General features: G+C 43.1%; 1 protein-coding gene across 1 annotated transcript in view; it reads right to left on the bottom strand.

Moving 5' to 3' along the window:
* Pcsk2 (proprotein convertase subtilisin/kexin type 2) overlaps positions 1-22567 on the bottom strand; it is a 252882-nt gene that overhangs the window by 114723 nt on the left and 115592 nt on the right. The window lies entirely within an intron of this gene.

Below are 22567 nucleotides of genomic sequence, written 5' to 3'. Positions count from 1 at the left end.
ATGGGACACAAATAACTCCACCCACCCCCTACTTCTTCTGGTTCTCAACTGAGAATTTCTCAGTCAACAGATGTTTTTTGTGTGCCTACAGTGCGTCAGTAAGGACAGTCCAATGACAGAACAGGAAGTAACCCAACACATTTACTTACTATTTTATGGTTGACAAGGTATGTTCTCTATCCTTTACCTTTTCAATAAAACTGGGGAGTATTGTTACAGCTGACCAAATGGGGGTTCAGAAGCCATGCCCAACAGTGTGAAAGGTGGCAGAGTCACTCAGGTTGATGGATTGATTCCAAACACCCTGAACTTTCCATGCAGCCACACTGCTTTTCCCTAAGGCATTTAGCATAGTCAGCCTTCCAGAAATCTGGGACAGCTTAAGTGGGGGAAATAACTGGTTAAGGACTGGGCTATGATTGCTTCCCTGCTGAGCTGATAATTAAACAGCTGTTAATTAGCATGGAATGTTCTGGGTTGGGAGGAGCCAGGAGGAAGGGGACTAAAAGAGACACCTGCCTCTGACAGGGTAAGAAAGGTTTCGGCTTGAAGTGAATGCAAGAAAAGAAGCTAAAATGTACTCGTCCAGGTTATTTTAGGTACTGGGGCTTGACAATCATGCTGTGAACTTAGGACATAAGATGGTGGCTGGCACTTTGGTTCTGAGCCACCAGAATAGGTCATGGAAGTCACTGAAGGAGCAGATGCATACATATCTCAGCTCAAACCGCAGGTACCACAATATCCTGGGCCATCACTTACTCTTGCAGGATTTGCAGCTAAACAGCAATCACCAGCAGACATTTGGGCTCCAAATCTGACCATTTGCTTCCATCAGTCATAACGTGTACACAATTACTTGCATACTTGCGGATTTTTCTCTTTAAAACTCTACCCCTCGGTTGGAGAGATGGCTCTGCGGTTAAGAGCACTTGCTGTCGTTCCACAGGACCCAAGTTCAGTTCCTAGCTCCCAAGTGAGCAGCTCCCAACCATCTGCAACTCCAGCTCCAGGGAATCCAATACCCTCTTCTGGCCTCTGTGGGTACCCACAGGTATGTGGACACACACACACACACACACACACACACACACACACACACACACACATTCATGCCCCAGATTTAAAACAAAACAAAACTCTGAAAACAACAAATAACAAACAATAACAAAAACCTACCATTTTCTCTGTCCCTCAGAATATTATCCAGTGGCCAAGGGACCCTATGTCTCTTGTAGTTCCTTAAAACATCCCTGAATAAATGACTTTTCCTTTAACTGGGACTTTGATTTGTTGGTCATGACATTGACTGTGTTACACTGTCATTTTATGTACTGTAAAGAATTATGTTACTTCCAATTGCTATGGGTTAAATTGTGTCCTGAAAGATATAATAAAGCCCTATCCTCCCATACCTGGAGGAACAAAAATTAAAATGGCTTCACCGTGGACAAGATCATCCTTAGATGTGCAGTTATCTCCATTCTTTACCCTTCCTCATGCTTTGCCTCTCTGGCAGTGTGTCCTGAACTTTTCCAAACCATCAACAAGGTTGTTGTGTGATAAGTCTGCACAATGCCGTGCTGAATATCCCCATACACAGAGTGTATACTTGGCATGCTCACACATGTTGGTGATGTCTTTCAACACTTGGTCAATGAATAGGTGATTTTTAAATTTTTTTGTAAGGCAATTATTGCTAAATGCTGTCCAGAATATTTGTGTCAAATGGCACTCCCAATAAGCGTGTCTAAGAGTGTGAGAACTTCAGAAATGTGTGGATCTCAGAGACCTTGTAGTCTGGAAACCACAGAGGAACTTGGGCCTTTTGTGAAATCCTGAGTCCTATGCTTCCTGTCCTGGGTGGAAACCCTCTGAGTAGCCAAGCTCCTTTGTTGCTATGACCCTTGACTTGTCTTCAGTTATGCAGCAAAGGCCCCCAGCTCTGGTTGCATGGTCTTGGAATTTGGTGAGATCCAAAGGCTCAAACCACATACCAGAGGGCTGGAGTGAGACCGGAAGCTTACTCACTACGGTAGTTGTTTCCTGGGTGATTCGCGAGGGCAGCTGGGGTTGAGGCCTGTGTCTTTCAGCCCTTGCCTGTTCTCTCTTGACCATATCTGACAAAACAAAGGCTAAAAACTGAAATCAAATTCAACCAAAGAGGATGGCTGGGAAATGAGCACCTTGGAAGACCTCAGAGGACTTCCTTTAGACTGAGAGGCAGTTGTACTCTATTTATCCAGATAAACAGATATCTATGCTCACCTCCCAGATGGGGATCGAGGCAATGCAGAACTAGGGTAGGGGATGAGAACAGTGCAAGGTCTCCAAAGAACACATGGATCTTAATTGCAAAAACCCTCTTGATTTATACCGTCCACTTTCTAGCCTTTATTTTGGGTGGTGGCTTGTTCCTTCCTAGTAAGTTAAAACCAAACTAAAAGGACAGTGCCAAGTCTCTCACCCAGCCCTGTAGTGAGAACACCCAGGGGAGGCATGAATGCACACCTTTATGAGATGCAGGATTACAGATGGAGTCAGAAGACATGCCCCATCACTGATATCCTTTTGGGGAAGAGAAAGGGTATGTCATTTCTGGAATGTTTTTACAGCAGTAGGTGGCATAGAGACAGGGAGAAGGCCAGTGTTTCCTACTAGGAGATGGCAGAGGCATGGTGGGGGACTTTAATTCACAGTTTTAAGCAGCTGGGGACACTGAAGGAAGTGGGGCCAGGGACCATTTATTTTGAGGCCGGATACCTTAGCTTACTTCTTTGGGATTTCATATTAATATCTAACTAGCCACAGTTACCACTTGTTACAGACTGGTGTCCATCTCTAAACCCAAATGTTAAAGTCATGACCAGTTCCTCAGAATGAGATTATATCTGGGATTTTGTCCTTGAGGGGGCCCAGGTAAAATGCAGTCATTAGACTGTAGTCTAATCAGATAACACTGGTGTGTTCATTTAAGAGAAATTGGGGAAACCCATGCAAACAGAGAGACTGTTGAAAGGTTATCTAGAGAAGGCTGCCTACAAGCCAAGAAAAAAGAGCAGATCCCCCAAGCCAGCCACATGGCTCCCCAAAACATCCCTGCCAACAGCATTATCTTTGACTTAAACTTAAACCATTTCTGTGACTTAAACTTCCCTGGCTGTAGATTAGGAAGACTACAGCCCACAAATGCAATACCTGGCAATGTGGCGACAGGAGTTCCAGTTTATCTGCTTGGGTGTCAAAATCCAAAGAGATTTAGAGAGTAGAGAGGGTCAGGAAGGGAAGATGTGGCTGAGAGAGGTCAGATTTGGGAGGGGGGGAGCAGGTGGCCAAGACTGTTAATTTCTTCCTTGAGCAGGCAGGTGTGACTTTTGGAGAGCCCAATTATGTACAAATCACATGGCTTAACTTTTGAAAGAACACGGAGTTAAGCCACAATTATGGCTGAGTGCACAGCATTGGTTAGCCTCATTTAGAGAGGTCTGCCCGTCTTGCAAGAATGAAGGCAATCGATTGAGGGAACAAACTCTGGCTTTGGGCCTCTGACCACAGTTCTAGCCACTGCATCTCAGTGACAAGATATTAACAAACTGCTATCCATCATCCGGAGCTCTGTGCACAAGGTATGCCATGACATAAATCAATGCAATTAGAGAGGAAACGAAAGGGATTTCCAGTGGCGCAAAGAAACAATGAGAATGCCATTGAAGGATAAAATCCTAGCTCCCATGTCTGCAGGAACATGTGGATTATGCTTAGCATGAGCTTGCACACTCTCTTGTCCCCATTACTAGGGTTGTGGGTGCATGTTAGGAGCTGGGCTTATGGAAGTGAAGATATTAGGAGAGGGTAGAGTTTCTGCCAAATGTTAAGCCAGAGCTGGCTAGACTGGCATATGCTGTGGAGCAGACCATGGAAGCTAGATGCCCCTAAATGTTGTCCTTGGTCAAAATGATGTTGATCTCTCTACGGGACTCTCCTGAGAGCTGAGTGTAAAAAAGAGGCTAAAAAAGTCAAGCCGCTATAACATAAAACGTTTTGATCACACACACAATGGATCACTCCAAAGAGCCTACCTGAGCTACACAGACCACTCTGTTTTCCATTACGGTGGGCAGAAGGACTCTAGTGCAACAGGAGAAGGATCTTGGGAAAATAATTGTGAGGAAAAGTCTGAGGATAAGGATGGGAAAAATAGGATGTAGGAAAAGGCTCTGCCACCCTTCTTCATCCTAGCTGTGACCAGCTAGCATCCTCACATCTGACAGTCTGCCGAGGGCGCCTCTTCCTCAGGGATACACCAGTGTTAGGGAGAGGGACAGATGAAGTTAGGCCAGCAGGGCCCTTGAGAAGGTGCTCAGAGCAGTCCATGGAGGATCTGGCACGACACAGGAGTACAGCCTCTAACACTGCATCGCACAGCCCCATAATGTTGTATCTTCCTGTTTTGTTGGTGAGCTAGGAGATGGAAGATGCTAGGTGCGGTGTCTGAGGTGTCAAAGCCCTATTCTTGACAGAAGAGAAGGATGACATCCTAGGTCCAGGTGATGCCATGCTTGCAGTGTTAAGGCATGGCTAGGTGAAGATGGTGGTCTTTTTGTCTGAAGTCACGATTCTCCAGAGTGCTAAAGACTGCGTTATAGGCTCAGTGATTGATCACTAGATAGAGAATCAGACAAACCTGGGCTCAGGCCCTGGTGTAGTAGCTCCATATTTGTACATATTCTCAGGTAGGTTCCTCCAATTCTTTGAGTCATGTTTCCATCTAGAGCAGAGATTTGAACTTACTTCTGTAAATAGAGATGGTTGGAAGCCAGCCAGTCCTCTTTGTTTACATGTCTTCTCTGGCTGCTTCTATGCTGCATAATACAGTTGGGGGTGTTTGAAGGAGGCCATACAGCCTTAGAGCCTGCAGTATTTGTTCTCAAGTCCTTCATAGAAATCTGTTGACTGATGCATAGCACAGACATGATGCGATTCCTGACCTCCTGAGCTTATTGGTAAGGAGCAGGTGGAAGAAACACTCTTGCTGAGAACTGGGAAACCGTCTATAAATGTTCCTGAGATAATTATGCTGAACAATATATCCACAAAATCTATATCATCAAGAAGGAATGAGGAGCCAGGCATGGTGGTGCATGCCTTTAATCCCAGAACTTGGAAGGCAGACGCAGGCGGATTTCTGTGAGTTCAAAACTAGTCTGATCTACAGAGTGAGTTCTAGGACAGCCAGGGCTGTTACACAGAGAAACCCTATCTCAAAAACAAACAAACAAACAAACAAACAAACCCAAAAACCAAAAAACAAACAAACAAAAAGGAAGGAATGAGGGACAGGGATTAGGCTAATGGAGCCTATGGTGTGACCTGATGTGTAAGAAGGCAGCCTCCTGTGACCTGAATCACCTGCCCCGGGCACATGCACCTGGACTGCATTCAGCCAGGAAGGGTTAAGCCTTAATTTGAAACATTCATTATCCAGATTGATTGCAACTCTATTTAAATGATTTAGAAAACAAGTCCTCTGGGAAGGAGGTACCTCCAGGTGTTCTCACTTACCACGCTTGTGCAGAACTTATTAATGAGACAGCTTTCTCAAAGGCAATGCTAGAGATCGGCACAAGGGGGGGTGGGGACTTGTGGAAAAGACAATTTCAAGAGCCTGGGGCAGTTTCTGTGAGCTAGGGAGAAGAGGTGCTGTCATCAACCACAGGGGATCAGGCTTGGACTGGGCACCTCACAGGAGGAAGAACTGAGGACTGGAGGAAAGCGTGGGAGGAAGCATCCTTTGAGTTTTTGGTTTCTCTGGACACAGTCTTTCTGTGTGGGATGCGTTTACTGTGGGAAAGACCTACCATTCACATGTTCTTACAGAGGTTGTGGTTTTGTTTCATCCTAAGAATGAAAAAAACCACTGACCACTATAGAAAGAAAATGAATTATGGAAAATTTAGCTTCCTCTTCTTTCTTTCCTTCCTTCCTTCCTTTTTTTTTAAGCAGGGCTCTTTTTTTTTTTAATTAATTTTTTTCATTTATTTTGCATACCAACCACAGCTTTCCCTCCCTCCTCTTTTGCCAGTCCCTCCCCCCATCCACTCCTCTTCCATTCAGAAAGGGTAAAGCCTTCCATGGGAGTCAACAAAGCATGGCATATCACTTTGAAGCAGGACCAAGTTCCTCCCCTTACATCAAGGCTGGGTGAGGTATCCCTGCACGGGGAATAGGTTCCAAAAAAGCCAGCTCATATGCCAGGGACAGGTCCTGATCCCACCGCTAAGGGTTCCACAGACAGACCAAGCTATACAACTGTCACTCCCATACAGAGGGCCTACCTTGGTCCCATGCAGGCTCCCCAGCTGTCAATCTAGAGTCTGTGAGCTCCCATTAGCTCAGGTCACCGGTCTCTGTGGGTTTCCCTGACATGGTCTTGACCCCCCCTTGCTCATACATTCCCTCCTCCCTCTTGTCAATTGGACTACTGGAGCTTGGCCCAGTGCTTGGCTGTGGATCTCTGCATCTGCTTCCATCAGGTACTGGATGAAAGCTCTCTGATGACAATTAGGGTAATCACCAATCTGATTACAGGAGGTCAGTTCAGGCACCCTCTCTACTATTGCTAGGAGTCTTAGCTGGGGTCATCCTTGTGGATTCTTGGGACTTTCTCTGGCACCAAGTTTCTCCCTAACCCTGAAATGTAGCCTCCTTTTCTTAAATAAGGCACTGAACATCAGTTTTTCCTACTAACAGATGGACTGAAGACTTCAAGGGAAGGATAGGGGCCCTTCCTCTGCTTTTTCTTCCACAAGGAGATGTGCTGGTGGTCTCCCTCAAAGGCCAGCGTCTTATTCAGCAGCAAACTCTTATCAGTTTTTTTCCTTCTATTGTTATTTTATTAGTTGCCAATGGCACAGAGATGTGGGTTGAAGCTGCCATCGGCATGTGTCTGAGGTTGTGGGTGGCGGATGGTAGTGAATAGCTAACAGCGGCATAAGGAGTAATTCATGTCAAGCTGAGCAGCCCAAGATGATAGAACATCAACAAGGAATAAAGGTCAGAGCTATTGATTCTTAACACACTCCTGCATAGACCGGGAGCGCCCAGTGGCGGGAGCATTAATAAGCACCCGCATGGCAGTGCAGAACAAGTGAAGAGTATAATGGATCGGCTTTGCCATGGTGCTCGTTGGAAGACCTGGAACCATTCATTCCCTTAGGTCTGTCCTTTAAGGAAGACCAGAGAAAACAGATTTCACTCTGTGGTGTCTTAGCTGTCTATGGCTGCAGTAACAAACTGCCACAAATTTCATGGCTTAAAACACTAACTTACGCCCTTGGAGTTCTGGAGGTTGGAGGTCTAATACTGAAGTGTTTTTCTGAGGCTGTGTTCTTTCTGGGTCCTCCAAGGGTAGGTCTTTTTTGTTTTTGCCTTTTATTCCTCCACTGGATTTCCTGCATTCCTAGGCTCATGGTCTCCTTTTTCTCCATGCATCCCTAGGTGCATGGTCTCCTTTTTCTCCATTTTCAAGGACCTGCAATCCAAGATGTTTGGGAGGGCCAGACAAAAAGACTGAAAGTTCAGGAGTTGCTTGGGCTATGGAGTGAATTCTAGGTTATACTGGGCAACTTACATACTGTCTCAAAAAAAAAAAAAAAAAAAAAAAAAAAAAGGAAATAAAAGGCTGGGAGAACATGCAAGGAACTAGATTCAACCCCTGGAACTGCAGAAAGGGAGAAAGAAAACAAAACTAAAGTCTGTGATTTTTTTTTCAACTTTCATTCTTGTCTACATCTTCTAAAATCTCAATGATAAATCTGGTCTTCTTATGTAATTAAACACTTTTCCTTATACACATTGTAAAAAGATGACTTCTATTGATCTGGCTTTTGTGCTGGATGGGGAGGAGTCACCTCACAGCCTTGTCATTAAAGCCCTGGGTCCTTGTTGCAACAAATGACTTGGCTTTGGAATAGTGCTAAGAGCAATCTCATGTTCTGAGCATAACAAGCTCCCTCCCCCACACTCAGGGAGTGACCCATTCTTCTGGGGTGGACACATTCATGGGTTTCTGAAAATTGAGCCTGTGTGAGGGATGCTCTTCTGTCTTCTGCAGAGGGTGGGGCTGGTCAGATGCTTGAGAGACTGTGGTGCTGATTTCAAGGACATGCAAATTGGGGTCAGAGATGAACTGTTTCTAATTCTAGACTATATTTTGATGTGGGAAGACAAGGCGATCCATAAAACGTGGCAGTTATTTGATAGCTGGTAGCTGAAGAGAGATTTTTGTGAGGAGAATACATAAATCTAATGGGACTTTTATTAAACTATTTGGCATGATATAAACTAATTCCTTCCTTCCATAAAGCACATTTTAACAAACCCATGCCACTCAAAACTTTATTGTGTGGATTTGCATTTTAAGGGATGGCAACAAAAATCCTGTTTCATGGCTAGTAGAAGGTGAAAGTGAAGTCTCTTGGGGAGACAGCTGTGGTTTACACTATTGTCTTATGTGAGTCAAACTGCTAAAATTGCTGCATCCCATTTGGTTCCACAAACAGCATCCAGCAGCCTCTTGAGTACCAGATACCCTGGTGGCCACTGGAAATTCACAAATAAATAGATCTGCCTCCTGACTGTAAGATGTGATCTGTGCTAACTAATTTGCAGGGAATATTAGCAATATTAGTCATTTTTTCAATATGTATGAAGAACTTTTAGATAATATTAACTTTGCATATGTGCATGTGTATGTATGTGTGTGCCTGTGTGTATGCATGTGTGTGCATATGTGTGTAAGTAGGCATGCAGTTTGCTGGTGCTGGGTGTGTAGATGTTCACACTTTAATACTCAAGACATCTGTAGTAGTACACAGACCCCTCTTCTAGTTTTTTTTTTTTTTTTTTTTTTTTTTTTTTTTACTCTCCACTCCCTTTTTCCTTCCTGTAAGATAGAACTAGATGGTGCTTTCTACAAATTTATCAGAAAAAATAAAGTGTTCTTACAGCTTGGACTAATCTTGGGCTCATGGGCACACACTTGGCCCCCACTGAACAGTAGCTAAAGGGGGATGATTAGGAATACAGAGATACAAACACATATGTTGCACTTGCTGGTGTTTAGAGGTGACAAGGGGTCATTTTGCATGGGAGACCAGGAGAAACAAGACCCATAGACAAATTTCTCAGTAGGTATAGCCTAGCTTCTGAGGGCCATTTGTGATCCTGAGTATGGTTAGTGACCCCTGGCCTAGTACCCTTGAGTTTTTTACAGAAATACTCAAGGCATGTTCAAACAAGCTGAAAGCTCCTGGAGAGGTCCAACTATGTACATCCAGAACCAGGATTCGAAGGCACTGCTGCTTAGTGCTAGGTCAGTGCCGCTGAACAAAGGCATTTGATGATGTCATGTCCTGGACAGAAGAGGACTTTTTAGCAAAAATTCTCTCGCCAGCTGGTATGCTAGCACAGCCCTTTAATCCCAGCACCAGGGAGGCAGCGCTAGGCTGTGGTCTATGAGTTGCATGATGCTTGAGTGACTCTGTTTGCAAGCAGAGTGTGTGTTCACCTCAGGAGTTCCTTATCTCCTTACTGAAAATGACACTGGGTAAGCAGGGAGCTAGATATGAGTGACTGAGGATGCTGCAGCTGTTTCTTGGTAGCTGTGTCTCCTGGTGGTCAGGGTGCCCTTTGTGACCAAGCACCCCTGAAGCCACAGTTTAGTGGTTCCTGCTGTATCAGAAATTAAGCCCTCAGGGCAGTGGTTCTCAACCTGTGGGGTCACACAAACCACTTTTTCATGGGAATTGCATATCAGATACCCAGCATATCAGATATTTACATTACAATTCATAACAGTGGCCAAGTTACAGTTATGAAGTAGCAATGAAATAATTTTATGGTTGGAGGTCACCATGACATGAGTGTGGCAAGCCACAAAAATATACTATGGAGATTCAGCTGTGTATTAAAGCTATACTTTGATAGCCAAGGGTCTGTCAAAAGGCAAGCCATTTATTATGAATATTTGGTGCTATTCAGCTCTTAATATCTCAGCTGTCTTCTACTATGAAATTCTTGCACGCCCAATTATTTCTAGACCTGTTGAACTAACTCCCCCTGAGCCTAAGAGAAAGCTGACCATAGCTTTGCTTCTTGTGCAAATGAAGCTCAGACCTTACCTCTGCCTCAGGGCCTAGCAGCTCTCCAGAGCAATTGACTGAGGACAAAAGAGATTTTTACATATCAAGGTGGAAGGTAGAACAACATTCCTGAGGAGGCAGAGAACTGAGTGGCCAGGGATAGAAAGGGCAGACATTTTCTGTAGAGCCGACAGAATGACTTGGCTAGAGAGAAGAGAGGAAGGCAGAGGCTTTGTAGGCAGTAATGCAGAACTCTTGTAGAGTCCATTAGTGCCAGGAGTAGAGTGTAGTAGAGATGGAGAATGAGGATATAAAGGACAAAGATGAGGCTAGAAGCCTAAGAGCTTAGTTGTTAGCAGGACTATGAGAGGAAACCAGATGGAACTGAAGCTATGTAGACAGGATTTCAGACCAGAGAAATAAAGTAGATGGATAAAGAGCTTGGTGTGTCTAGAGTTATTCCTGCTCTGAATGCCTGATGGTGCTATAGCTGTATTGATAGAATTTTTGTCTTAGAGGAATAAAGTTAACAGACATAAAAGCATAGTATATGTAGATTTTTTTTCCCCTCAGATATCCCATGCTGGACATAGCAAAATCCCTGGGATCCCTGGGTATTCAATACATGAGGAACTGTATTAAAGGACTGCAGCATTAGGAAAGTTGAGAACCACTGCTCGAGGGTATTCTCTGACATATATGCACCAATGAAGGGGCTGCATGCTCTAAAGAGCTCATATTACTTTAATTACCTGTGGTTTTGACACTCCCTCTTTGGTGGAGATCATAGGGAAGAAATACCCCAAAAGAGAGATCTAGTCCACCATTATTGGGAGGGAAACAAGGTCATCTATCTCATAAATATTCATTAGAGACTTTATACTGCACAACATAGAACCTACTGGTATGTTTCTGTTTTAGGGCAGTCCACCCCGTCTCTCTTCTGGGCTGTTTGCTTTGCTAAATAAAATTCCACTCAAACTTCTCTTTTCTGAATTTTTTTCTCTTAACAAACAGTAACTGAAGAATGCTTCCATGACAAAAAGCCTTAGGAGGGGGAGCTGGGAGAGGTGTGGGAGCCCAGGTGAGAGACTGGCTCCCCCATTTTACTCGAGGGTACTCTTGAGGAGTGAGGGATAAGAGATTTAGATAGAAGGATAGAGGGGCGAGAAACAGAAACACAGGACAGCCTCAGGAGGCCTGGACCTTTATCCATTGGCCTGTCCTATCTCTTCTAAAGGGCTATTTATAGAAATGCCAAGGGGTGGAGCAAAAGACTTCTCCCTATATCAACCAAGTGTAGACCCTTCCAATCATCTAGAAACCATGCACATGGTCAAGCAATCCCATAATGCAGCCCTTCTGGGTAAAGCAAGCTCAGATCTCACTAGGAAAACATGGGCCTCCACAATTCCCTTTTCTTGATATAAAAAAGGACCCCCCAGGCTTCTCAGATAGACTGTGCCTGTCTTAGGTCATCCTTCTTGATTAATTTTACATATATACATTCAGGAAGTTATCATGAAGAAAGTTGCCCGTCTTTGGCCACCAGCCTCTGGCAAGAGGGGGTACAGAGCTTAACTCAGCTTTAACCCAGGTCCCTACTAAGAACTTGCAAACATCCACAATGATCTCTATAGCTGTCACACTTCCCAGTAAAGGAGTAGAGGATAATAAAGATAGAATATCCTTATTGGAATGGGTCTAAGGTGATTGCAGCAGTCTTAGCTGCGCCAAGCCCTTTTCGTGGATCAAAATTCTCTCCTAACAGATGTTCAATAAAATTTTTGAGAGACTATTTTGATTCACTGGAGAAAACAGTCATTTCAAATCATTTCAAAGTATTCACTCAAGTAAACAAAAACCTGTGCTAACTATAAAAACACTTTTAGCTGTTTAGGTAGCTCATCTATACCAGTGTTACAAACTAACTTGACAGTGTTACAAACTAACTCTTTGTGGGATGCCTATCCTTTCCAAACAGAAATAGAAGAGTGGAAACTTAGAAAGAAGGCAGAAAAGCTCCCCTAATTATGACATCTTCACTTAAGTGTTCCAAGGGCTACTGAGATCATAAAATTATGTTTTAAGCTATCATAAAAATATTCAAATATATATGAAGGTAAAAGAACAATAAAAACTTCAAGATGCTTCTAATGTGATTGATTTGGTTATCCTTTAAAAATTAATGTTATCTAATTTGTCTGGACTAGACAGATATTGATGGAGTAATAAAAACAATTCTAGTATAAACTTACATTTAAAATTTACACTTTTTACAAACTTACATTCAACATTTAAACTTACATTCAACATTTACACCTTTTACAAACTTATATTCAAAAGGAAACTCTATAGGAATATTTTACAAACTTTAGCACATATCTAGAAGAGATTTCTTAGAAGAACTATTTACCAAATTTATATTCAAGAAGAAACTTTATTAGCAAACATCCAGAAAGAATCTCTTAGCAGAACTAACTTATTTTCTTTCAACAAGACAGAGAGTACACAAATCCTGAGTTACCATAGTAAAAATTATAAGTGAAATCAACACTGCTTTATTTCTGAAAGTTCAGAGTTAGTGGTCAGCTTTAATATCATTCTGAAAGTTACTTCAGTTCTTCTGGAGCTGACATTTCTCTGTTTAACACATTGTACCAAACTCAGGTAGCCAGCAAGCTTCTGAAGGTACAGTTTCCCCCTTCCTAATTTTTAAAAGCTGTTTCTTAAGATTGCCATTGTCCTTGAGGAGTATAAAGAATGCCTATTTTATGTTCAATTCACCATCTTGCTTTTTCATAGCAAATAATTCCCACCTGACAGGCAAGCTGTTTGCCTGTTTCTCATTCCCTGGAGGCAAGCTAACAAAGCTTGTGAAAAAATTAGCATCTTGAGCTGAAAAAAAAAAAACCCAGAGTTTTTGGGCAGAGCAGTACTGGTATCTCTTTTACAGACTACATTTCCCAAAATGCCTTTCTCTATATCATCATGCCATTATGAACCAACTACATTTTCCATGCTGCCTTTCTGGGTCTAGGAGAAAACTTCAATTCACACTGTCTGTATTCAAGCATTTGCTTTTACCACAGGAGGTTTTTTGAGTCAAGATTTTGCTCTTTTAACAAAGGGAAAATTTGTTCTCCCTGAGCTGGTATTGATAGGTGTATTTCCTTCATCTGACATTTTCCGAGAGTGGGCCATGTGTAGCTAGAGTTTTTCTCTTTGAGTCCTGCCAAGCCTTGGCAGTCCTGTAGCCCACTTATAAAATGAACATACAGATGCTTATATTATTTAAACTGCTCAACCATTAGCTCAGTCCTACCATTGTCTAGCTCTTACTCTTATACTCAGCCCATCTCTGTTAATCTATATGTTTTCACATGTTTCATGGCTTTACCTGCTGCCTTTACATGATGCTCCCTGGATGGCAGGCTGGCATCTCCTCCTCTCCGCCTCTCTACCTTCCTGTTCTCTCAATTCTCCTCTCTGCTAGTCCTGCCTATACTTCCTGCCTGGCTACTGGCCAATCAGTGTTTTATTTATCAATCAATCATCCACAGCAACCATGTCTATTTGCCCATACACATTTGGACAGGTGCTTTGGTGCCAGAAGCAAAAACTCCCAGGGGCTTGCTCCCCCATCTTTCTGGGTCAGTGAAAGAAAATGAAAGTACTTGAAATAAAGCTTTTTCAGTAAGATTTTTTTTTCTAGGATTGATCCTCTGCTTGCCCCCACTTGTCCCCTCCCCTGATGCCTTAGCTGAGGCTCAGTTTCTCTGCTAACTTCTTCCACACCAGCAGCTCCTCCCTGGGTCCTGCACTGCTTTTGCTATGGCTCCACCTTGGGGGATTCTGCCCCTGCTTAGCTTTCTGCCTGCACTTTCTTGGGCATAGGCTTTGACTGTAGGAGATTCTGGCTGCTGTTTTTACTGGCTTGAAGGAGAGACAGGACTAGCAAAGAGGATTTGTCATATTCCAAGATATTTTTGTTTTTTTCTTAGAGTAATTACAGGTGATTTCCCCATACTGATAGATGTTATTTCTAGGTGAATCTAATTTTGTCCTTACAGGAAGAAAAGAGATCTGAGAATGAAAAATCTGAAAAGCTTTCACTTTTTTTAGGGAAAGATTACTAGCTTTTCTCCAAGACTTCTGTTCCCTAAACTTGGCTTCATGGCCAAGAGGAAATTAATTCTGATGGTACAATGTTTTCATACAGTGGCAATGCCAGCAGTATGGTGATATTTTATTTGTACTGAAATGTGATTTTAATTTTATGTTAATAAATAAAGTTGCCCTGGGGTCAGAGCTATTAGAGCCATAGCAAGAGCGTGGTGGTTAGAAGAGCTAGGTAGATTTCTGTGTGTTCAGGGATACAGCCAGTATTGGAGACATACGCCTTTAAGACCTGGAGGGCGGTACTTACAGGCAGTGACAAGGCAGTCATGTGGTTGGGTTTACAACCAATGAGAAGGCAGAACAGAAAGACTATTTAAAGACAGACAAACAGGAAGAAGCGCTCTCTCGGGGAAGCTAGGAGCACTGCAGGAGGTAAGATTTTATCTCTGAGCTCTGACCTCTCAGCTTTCTCTTTTACATTGGCTCTGTGTTTCTTATTTTAATAAGACGATTGGTTACATCTACACAGCAGAGTAAAGAGGTTTATTTCACCCCCACTGCCTGAGGGGAAATTCTTTCCCTGTAGCTCAGGGCTTAGATCTAAGCTATCCACAGGCCAAAAGCTTCCATAGGAATCGTTTTCTGCCCATTTTCTTTCATAGTATTTTTTCATGACTCTGATTCTTCTCAGGAATTTGCATTCATAGCCCCATAGTTGGAAATCAAGGAACATAGTCCTCTGTCTTGTTGCTTATCTTATTCTACCTTACCCTAAGTTTCCTTTTACCCAATATCCCTAATTCTACTCTTACTCTAAATGTCTTCTTACACTATATTCCTATATTCTACCTTACATTTTTTTTTCTTAATTTTTATAGATAGAAATTAAGAGAGAGAGAAAAAGAAAAAACCTAGATAGCAAGATATATGCTGCAACTTCACTTTTCAACTTCGGCATTCTGTCACATAACTTTCACTCCTGAGAATAAAACACCATTGCCTTTATATTTTAATTCCTTATCAGGCATGCCTTCTTATACCCATGATGCCCCCTGACACTTCTTTCACCAAGGCCCTTGTCCCTGTTCCTGGCACCATCTGTGGAAGGCCAGCTGGAAAACCAGCTCCCACATTTTACACTAGGATACTCTTGAGGAGTGAGGGATAAGAGATTTAGATAGAAGGATAGAGGGGCGAGAAACAGAAACACAGCATAGCTTCTGGAGGGTTGGATCCTTATCCACTGGCCCCTTCTGTCTCTTCTAAAGGGCTATTTATAGAAACGCTAAGGGGTGGAGCAAGAGACCTCCCCCTAGTTCAGCCAAGTGTATACTCTTCCAGTTACCTAGAGACCATGCACATGGTCAAGCAATCCTTTAATGCAGCTCTGCTGGGTAAAGCAAGCTCAGATCTCACTAGGAAACCTTTGTGGGCCTCCACAGAGAGGTGATTGTTTATTTGTGTTTATGGGTGCTGCTGTTTCAGTTAGACATCTTGCTGGGGGATTTATATTTAAAGAGCCATCAATTTCTGAGGCTGAGAGGAGTTGTGTGCCACACCACAGACAACCAAGCATGGCTAGGTGTCATGGATACTATGGAAGCTAATGCTGAGCCTTAGGTTTTAAGACCCAAAGTATCACTGAAGTCATGCCCATTGTTAGCATTTACTATTATGTAGAATAAACTGAGTCCATAGTTAGAGGCTATTTGGCTCTTTTATTGATTGTCCTTGGATCTGAGATAGCAAGAGCTAAGCAGTAGAGGGAATGGTTTGAACTCTTCAGATTTACTGGTGGGGAGCCACTCTTGCACTTAAGAATAATTCTAACAGTGTTCTAGGAAAACAAACATACAAAGCACTCAAATAGACACAGAACAAAACGCCTGTGTATGTAGACTGACAGGCTCAACACATTCCAAGAAAGATAAAGGGTGTGGGAGTCAATATTCCAGGGAATATTTGCATGAAGAGATAGAGACAGAATCCCAGGAGCATCTGAGCAGAAAAAAAGAAACATGTTAATGGAGAGGGAGTGAAATACAAAATTAGACCTCATCACTAAGTGGCAAAAGCAATTAGTAAATCATTCAGGGTCAACAATTATATCCACCTACTACTATTGCTGCATAACAAATTGACCCAGCATTTGGCTTAATGCCAATATTTTATCATATGGATTCCATGGGTCAGGAATTTGGAGATTGCACAGAAAGATTTAATTAATTAATTAGTTAATTAATTGAAATACTGATCTACGGGAACAGTGCTGTCTGGATCCACAGGAAACAGTGCTGTCTGGATCTATAGGAGGGAACAGTGCTGTCTGGATCCACAGGAAACAGTGCTGTCTGGATCCACAGGGAACAGTGCTGTCTGGATCTACAGGGAACAACAGTACTGTCTGGATCTATGGGAACAGTGCTGTCTGGATCTACAGGGAACAACAGTAATGGAACAGTGCTGTCTGGATCCACAGGAAACAGTGCTGTCTGGATCCACAGGAACAGTGCTGTCTGGATCTACGGGAACAGTGCTGTTTTTGCTCTAGGCATTTGCTGCTCTGCTCTTTCTTCTGTACAGAAATGGGTTTTCCAGGCCAGGAAGGGAAGCTATTTTCCATACTTTAAATGTCTCAGTTTTGAATTCTTCTTAGAGTCCCAAGCACTTTTTTTTTTTTTGCCATAGGATGTAGCACTACCTTAGCCTGGGTTTCATGACACCAGATTACTGCTTGCCCCTTCCCTCCATATTGCTTCTTCCCAAATGGTCTACCTGGGGGGTCGCTCTATTGAGACCTCACATGGACAAACTTGGTTCCTGCCTAGAGCACATTCACTCATATCTTAATGACCCAGTGCACCATTCTTCACACCTTCCCTACCCTGGGATACTTGCTATATTTCCGGATGACAGTCAGAACTAGTTTTGAGGAAAAACTGTCCCCTTGCAAACAAGTTGACCGAAACAATCACTTTCCTGTGCCTTGCTGCTGTATCGTTATTAAATTGTAAGTTCCTCAGGGAAAACCAAATCAAGTTTGAAAAAATAGTTTTCAGAAAGGTGAGGAAATGAATATTTAAGGCCAGGGCTAAAGGAGAGTCCCTCCACACTACCATGTCTCCCACATATGACAAAGCCTACTATTATTCTCTATAGAGCATGATTTCTGTTCACCTGCTCCCACTTCTACACCTGAAGTTTATCCTATGGTTAAACAAATGAAAGCCACTAGCCTGTGTATACCTCACTAGCATTTATTTATTTGTCTTTTTTTTTTTTTTTTTTTTTTTAATTTCTCTGTGTAAGCACCCTGGTTGTCCTGGAACTCTCTCTGTAGATCAGGCTGGCCTCAAACTCACAGAGATATACCTACCTCTGCCTTCTGAGTAGTGGGATTAAAGGTGTGTACCACCAATGCCAGCATTTTAAAAGGAAGCATCAAGTTTCATTTTGCACTGAAATTCTATCCCTTTTCCAATTGTTTTATGGAATCTAGCAAGTGCTGGATATTCCTAAGAATCCAAGAGTCCTATTATACTAATTGTTAAAACGTCTCTTCCTAGAATGGTATGCTGTTCTTAATGAAGAAACAGAGGCCTGTCTTGATGAGACTAGCAGAACTGCATTGAAAGCAAGATGATGTCATGAGACCACACCACTCTCAAGTCCTTTCTTGGAGCAACATTTGAAGTTGGAGAAGGCATGATTTGCTCAAAGCTCAGCCATTGATTAGGATACACCTGTCATACTAGAGTTTGGAGTTCATTTCCCCTTTGGGTCACAGCAAGCAGCACCCGCCAATCATCCTTTGAATGAGATGGGTTTACCCTCTCAGTTTCTCCTGTAGGTCCTTGTAGATATGGGAGTTGTGCCCTAGTACTGGCCTTTTTCCTGGGAAGGAGCCTTTTCTCTCCTGGTTTCTGCCAAGTGTGTGTAGGAGGTCACTAAATATAGTCATGTCAGATTACCAAAAGTAGACTACAGAAATGACTATGGTTCCATAAAATTACAGTATTTTAATGTTCATATTAGTCTGTGTACAAACACTGGTGCTCACACAATGAGAAAATTAGGAAGAGATGTATGGCAGTATTTGTTGGATTTTAAGAGAAATATATAGTGAAGAGAGTCTTCTTAGAATTGTTATTCTCCTGAAATGATCTCACCAGAACAAGCAAAAATATCCTCCTTAAAACAAAACCGGCAACAACAACAGAAAAGAATCAACTTTCTTCTTAGAAGAAAGAGTCAAAATCCAGCATGACCACTCCAGAGGGCCAGTGAGAATGCTGGGCTGTGTCCTGTGCTTGCCTGTCCATGCCAGGTTCAGGTGAGGGCACTTCGACCTTCCCCTCCTCTTCCTCCAATGATTAAGCACTTGATTGATTGTAGAGGTGAAACCATTGGATGGGAAAGCCATCTATGAATTTTGGTTTTTAATGAAAAAGTGCATCATATTTTGAGTTAAAGGTGAGGGTGAAGTGACTGTCCTTCAAAACAACTGCTGAAACTGTGTTCTAAAGACAGAGCTTGGCAAACTTATTCCACTGAAGCAATTTCCTCAAGGATATTACAAAGACCTAGCACTGTAGCAGGAATCTTAAATGGTCTTATTAATAAGACAAACCCAGAGCCAGGTATTGGGGTAAATGCTGGAAGATCAGAGAAGCAGAACAAGCCATAGTCACCTCACCTCACCAGTTCCTCAGCTGATCTTGTTTCCTCAGACTGGAAGCCTCTGTGTCCTCATTCAAATGGATCTCAGATGAACTGCTGCTCAAAAGCCTGAAAGCTTAACCAGCTCTAGTTCCTGGTCCTCACACCTTATATACCTTTCTGCTTTCTGCTATTACTTTCTGGGGTTAAAGTCATGAGTCACCATGCCTGGCTATTTCCAGTGTGGCCTTGAACTCACAGAGATCCATGCCTCCAGAAGGCTAGGGTTAAATGTGTGAGTGCCACCATTTTCTAGCCTCTGTATCCAGTGGCTGTTCTGTTCTCTGACCCCAGATAAGTTTATTAGGGTGCACAATATTTTGGGGAACACAATACCACCACATAGCACCAAACCCCAGAATGCCCTACTATACTTTTGCTTGGATTCTGCTAATATCAGCAGCCCACTTAAATCAGAAAATTGGACAAAATTACAGAAAGCTTTCTTCTCTGGGGATTCTCCTGGCTGTTCTCAGGGACCATATTGACCCTCTGGGCTATGTATTGGAAGTGAGCCAACCTGAGTTCTGGGCCTCTACTTCACACCCTATCAGTGACTTTCTTGTAAGGTGTGGTTACAGGTGGCGTCAGTGTGCTTCCATTTGGCTACCCGAGGGAACCTCTGGCTTTTATTCTGAGCAAACAGCACCTCTGTTTCTCGAGTGTTAGCAGCAACACAATGCTGACAAGTGGTTTCCTGTCTTTGGTTTTTGTTTCCTTGAGACACAGGCTTGTTAAGTTGGCTACACTGCCCTTGAACTTGAGATCTACTTGCTTCAATTTCCTAAGAGCTGGGATTATAGGTATATATTACTATGCCCAGCTAAACCAATTCTTAAATATCCTCTATATCAAAGACACCTAGAAATCTCTAAACCCCTGTTTATCAATCGCCACTGAGGCAGACTAACACCTTTGTTTTTCCCTTTGCTAAAGGCACAATCAATTTTGTCCTTAAACACCCGGCTGCATACTCTATCCTGGGAGATGTGGCCCTACCATGACATGGACACTCAGTTCATCCCAGCCTTCAGTCAGCTCTCTTCAGACAGAGCTTAAGTTTCAGATTGATTGGAAACATTTTCTACAGTGCTACCCAGTACCATCTGGGCCAGCTGCACTATCAATTGGCAAATAATGATGTTTGAACAAATTGAGCACTTTGCAATCGTGTGTGTGTGTGTGAGTGTGTGTGTGTGTGTGTGTGTGTGTGTATGCTTGATGGTTAACCAGCTCCGTGTTAAGAAAGCCAGAACTGCCTGTGCTTCCCTTCACTTGATCTATTTCAGTGCAGTCCACCATTTGCCTGATGTTTGCTCAGCACTTGGTAAACAAGGAGCTTTCAAAAAAAGGTAGAAAAGTAAATCAATATCTCTGCCCATTTAGATAGACTCTCACCATTCAGGGACGTTTGCCCAGTGCCGGGGAGGAAAGCAAGATGTCAGCGTATCTTACAGACCAGAGGAGGAGCCTTGTAATTTCATCTAAGCAACCAATGGCATCCAATGAGCTGCTAGCCTGGATTCAGATGACCAGGGTTTTAAGCTGTGGGTTGAAGGAGTAACACCACATACCCATGTTCCCTTCTGATGATAGGCATCTTTTCAATTGATAAGATCACCAGCTTATCTATCTTGTTGTGGGAAAAAACTCTCAGTAGCACCAGAGTCTAAATGTCATTATTAAATATACAATCTCTTCATGGCTTTATTTCCCTCCATTGAGAGGTAGGACCCATGTCCTTGCTCTTGACTAGAGCAACTATCTACCCAGCATGGCATAAGAGATGCCACTTGGGCTGGGGATTTAGCTCAGTGATAGAGCACTTGAGCACTTGCCTAGCAAGCGCAAGGCCCTGGGTTTGGTCGAGAGAGAGAGAGAGAGAGAGAGAGAGAGAGAGAGAGAGAGAGAGAGAGAGAGAGAGAGAGGCCACCTGACTGCCATGACAGGGCAGTGAAAGGCTGTCTATTTTGAAAAATCTAGAGGAAGAAAGGCACCATGTAAGGAGGTCCAACTGTCCTGAGATTGACTTGCCGGAAAACCTAGTATCCTCATAGGAGCTCCCATCTTGTGATCCTATGAGTGGTTGTCTTGGACATCCAACACTGATGAATCTCACTGCCACCTGCCCCAACCTATGTGGGATAAGCGGGAGTTCCCAGGCTCATTCCAAATTCTGGACCAACAAAATGACAATCAAATAGAATTTATGTTGCTTCTGGTCTCTGGGTTTAGAACAATTTGTTCTACCTTAGTATCACCAAGAACTGCTAATTACCATTGTGTGTGTAAAGAGACTGGAATTTCTGAAACTTGTAGTTGCACTATTTCCAAGTTGGTTGCTTTATATCAGCCGTTTCCTTGTTTGAAACCAGTGATTCATGTTTATACCATAAGACTTTTCTAATTAATCAGTCAATTGTAAGTGAACCCCAAATGACTGAGAACAGGTGGCTAAGAAGTGAAATAGTGCTATTTTACATGTTTCCTTGAAGAGCTATTGGGGTAAGGATGGACATCCCAGGCTTACAGTTTGTGAACAAGGAAGTGATGACTATGTGTTGTTAGGTTGCCATTGTGTCACTTAGGAGGCTCCTTGGAGGCGTTTCCTCCAGGCTTGGCTCCTCTTCATGCCCTCTTCTTACTGACTTGCCCAGTCTCCAATTCACCATCAGGTTTTCTGCCCAAATTCAGCCATTGGGGAGAAAAGAACAAATACTCGTGTGTGGGGGGGTATTGTGTCCCCCAAAATATTGTGTATTCTAATAAATTTATCTGGGGTCAGAGAACAGACAGCCACTAGATACAAAGGCTAGAAAATGGTGGCACTCACACCTTTAATTCTAGCATTCCAGAGATAGAAATCCCTCTGGATCTCAGTGAGTTCAAGGCCACATTGGAAACAGCCAAGCATGGTGACACGCCTTTAATCCCAGAAAGCCAGCCTTTAATCCCAGGGAGTGGTGGTAGAAAGTAGAAAGATATATAAGGCGGTTGAGGACCAGAAACTAGGGCATTTGGCTGGCTAGGCATTTGGCTGGTTAAGATTTGGCTGGTTAAGCATTTGGCTGGTTAAGCTTCAGGCTTTCCAGCAGCAGTTCAGCTGAGAGCCATCGGGATGAGGACACAGAGGCTTCCAGTCTGAGGAAACAGGACCAGCTGAGGAATTGGCGAGGTGAGATAGCTGTGGCTTGTCCTGTCTCTCTGATCTACCAGCATGGACCCCAATAACTCGCCTCGGGTTTGATTTTATTAATAAGAACTTTGAAGATTCCTGCTACACTCGTGGATCATCAATCACCCAGCTGCCATCTGACATTATAAGGGGATAGAAGTTTCTGCATTGTTTACTGTGTTTCCTAGTTAGTATTGGCTGTCAAGTTGACATAGCCCAGAATCACCTGAAAAGAGCCTCGATTGAGTACTTGCCTGTATCTGTGGATACATATGTGGGGCATTGTTTTGATGGTCTGAATTGATGTGGAAGGTCCCAGCCTACTATGGGTGGCACCATTCCCTGGGCAGGTGGTCCTGGGCTGCATAAGAAAGCTCACTGAGCATGAACATGGGAGTGAACCAGTAAG

The sequence above is a fragment of the Peromyscus leucopus genome, chromosome 4 (genome assembly GCF_004664715.2).
Source record: "Peromyscus leucopus breed LL Stock chromosome 4, UCI_PerLeu_2.1, whole genome shotgun sequence".
Lineage (NCBI taxonomy): Eukaryota > Metazoa > Chordata > Mammalia > Rodentia > Cricetidae > Peromyscus > Peromyscus leucopus.
This window is presented reverse-complemented; position numbering and strand designations above follow the sequence as displayed.